The 2,987-nt window shown below is 32.6% G+C and overlaps 1 long non-coding RNA gene across 2 annotated transcripts in view; it reads left to right on the top strand.

The window, feature by feature from the left end:
• The first annotated feature begins 2,862 nt into the window (after positions 1-2,862).
• Positions 2,863-2,987, top strand: part of LOC135096701 (uncharacterized) — a 24,923-nt gene continuing 24,798 nt past the window's right edge. Inside the window, exon 1 of one of the 2 annotated variants that reach the window (XR_010264938.1) lies at positions 2,863-2,987. This exon is cut by the window's right edge and continues 685 nt beyond it. This is a non-coding gene — a long non-coding RNA (uncharacterized LOC135096701). The other variant, XR_010264937.1, reaches the window with a different exon arrangement.

Genomic DNA, 2,987 nt, shown 5'->3' with positions numbered 1-2,987 from the left:
GAGGCACTCAACAAATAAAGCAAAGAAAAAAAACAATACAAAACTAAAAAAAAACAATAAACAAGGACAGAATAAAAACAAAGGAAAGAAGTGTGCGTCAATAAGAGAAGAAAATATACAAAACATCAAAAACAAAGAATGAAATAAGTAAAAGAAACAAAATATGCCAATAAGTCAAAAAAAAAGTGCCAAACTCTGAACAAAAAAAATGAAAGATAGACAAAAATAATAAACTTAAAAAAAAAAAAGTGTGAATAAATAAAACAAAAATATAAAACACCCAAAACAGAAAACAAGAGTAAAATGAAAACCAAGGGAAATACAAAACACCAAAAACAAAAAAACAAAAAAAATAATAATAATAATAATGACAAGTCAACAAGTAAAGACAAACAGAAAAAAAAACAAGAATAAGATAAAAAAAAAAATACGAAACATGAAAAACTGAAAAAAAACAAAAATGTCTGTCAATGAATAAAAAGAAAAAAAATAAATAAAAACAAAACAAAAAATAAATAAATAAATAAAAACAAGGAGTGGCCAAAATTAAGGATATACGACCCGTAGCCATGATAACTTGTGTTATCATGAAATGCTTAGAGCACATTATAAAGAGACACCCATGTGACAGTTTTGTTCATCACAAAGATAAATTACAATTTGCTTATTCTCAAAATAAGAGTGTCCAGGATGCTGTGTTAACTTTATTTCATCAAACTTGTGAACATCTTGAATCGATAAATTCACAAGTAAGAGTTCTTTTTGTAGATTTCAGCAGTGCTTTTATAAAATACTATACAACCACATATTTTGCTTAAAAAAATGTTAGAAATGAAGGTAAACAGTAATTTAATCTTGCGGATATATAGATACGAGTATCTTACAGGGAGACTACAATATAATAAAGTAAAAAAAAAAAATCAAATCTGAGACTGTGACCACGAATACAGGAGCTCCTCAGGTTTGTGTGCTCTCTCCGTTACTTTTTACTGTGTAGACGAATGACTGTGTAAATAGCACCCCTTGCTCGTCCATAATGAAATATGCCAATGACACTGCTGTTGTAGATAAAATCACCAATGATAACCCAGAATACTATCTGACACAAGTAAGGGATTTTCTCTCCTGGTGCAGTGACAATTATCTTTATCTCAATGTAAAGAAAACCAAAGAAATGATAGTAGACTTCAGAATAAATACTAGAGTACCTGACATAATTGTTATAGCTAATGAAGAGGCTGAAAGAGTGGAGGAATATAGATATTTAGGTGTGGTAATTGATAAAAAGTTAACAGGATCTGGAAATTCACAACAGGTTTATAACAAATGTCAACAGCGTATCCTTTTTCTTAGAATAGTTAGATATACTCACGTAGATCGGACAATATTATCACTATTTTATAAGTGTGGTAGAGTCAGTCTTGTGTTTCTCAATGGGGAGTTTTCTGAACTAAGCCACTAGATGTCGTTGGTGCTCATCTAACTGTAGGAAAGAGAGCTAAAATATTGTTGTAGTAAATCCCAGGTGCGTAAAGATGCATAGAACATTGATCATCATGATACTATTGAAATGATGTATCGACTTTTCAATATCCGGTATGGATAATATTGACACAATGTGGTCAAATTAATTTTTTTGTGTGTGTGATTATCGAGTAAACTGCTGGCATTATCTTAAATAAAGCATATTACAAGTATAAAACTATTGATTTGGACAAAAAAAAAAAAATCACACTGTACTATATAGCATGACACAACCTACTCACTAACATCGTGATATATGGCTCTAGTTTTTTTTTTTTTTGGGGGGGGGGTATTTTAGCATCCCTCTCACGAAGCGAGCGACAAGGCAAAGTAATCGAGAACCAAAACAAACATCTCTCAGGCGATCCTACTGCTGCTGTAGTGTCCAGCTGCCGTAATCCATTGCTTAGGGCGTAGTGGAGATGGGCACCGCACCAACATTCAACTTCTTGTCCAACAACGTGTTTCTTAAGTTCAACCAGCGCGGCCGAGTCAGGTGTTTGTTTTGGTTAGAGATACACCATTACTATTGCCAGGACACTCGAGTTGACAGCTTTTTTTTTATTAAAATTGCCGTTTCCATAAACTAGGAAGGAGATGTATGTACTTTGGACTTTTGACTGTCACAGACATGTTGCTTTTATGTTTACTGTCGTCTAGATTAAGACGTTTCCAATCAAGAGTGTATTCATTTGGAAATCTTAAGATGACCAAATAAATCTAAATGCCGATTCACTAGAAAATCAACTTAGATACATTTGTTCATGAAAAGAGTTTGATTTTACTTGTGTTACTACTTAGAAGGGATTACGTAGAAAAATATATTATATAAGCCCATTGCATCTTCATGCAAATAGAATAACACTAGGTATATCTGATATTGCTTGTATGTGAGAGAAAGGTTTGGTCTGCCACCTGGTGACAACCACTAGTTATGAAAACTCCCCATTACAATATGGTATGGAAAGTTAACATGTAGAGATAAGAACAAAATGAAGAAAATTGTTAAAACTGCTGGTAAACTTCATGCAAAAACTGTGTTATTAGATGAATTGTATAACACTTATGTAAGAAAACACATGAATAAGATTATGAGTGATGTAAGCCATCCACTGCATCAACATTGTCTTCCTTAGATCAGACAAAAGGTTGGCTCTCCCAAGGCTACACACAAATACGTTTAAAAATTCTTTTATTCCAAAGAGTATAAAATTGTATAACTATTTAGCACCTCAGCATAGCTAACTTACTACACTTTTAATATAATACTATTTACTTTTTAGAATTAAGTTTTATATTTTTTGGAGAGGTCGGAGGCCATAAAGAATTTCATGTTGAATATGTATTCAGTGTGACAATAGAGCTTATCTTATCTTATCTTATCTACACACTACATTATACAGTGGTGGGTCTGGCAAAGTGACGCCTTAAGTTGAGGACTCGGGTCGGGATGGATCGCCGTT

The sequence above is a fragment of the Scylla paramamosain genome, unplaced genomic scaffold (assembly GCF_035594125.1).
Source record: "Scylla paramamosain isolate STU-SP2022 unplaced genomic scaffold, ASM3559412v1 Contig6, whole genome shotgun sequence".
NCBI classification, from domain to species: domain Eukaryota; kingdom Metazoa; phylum Arthropoda; class Malacostraca; order Decapoda; family Portunidae; genus Scylla; species Scylla paramamosain.
Note: the sequence above shows the minus strand (reverse complement) of the source record. Positions and strands in the feature narration are given on the sequence as shown.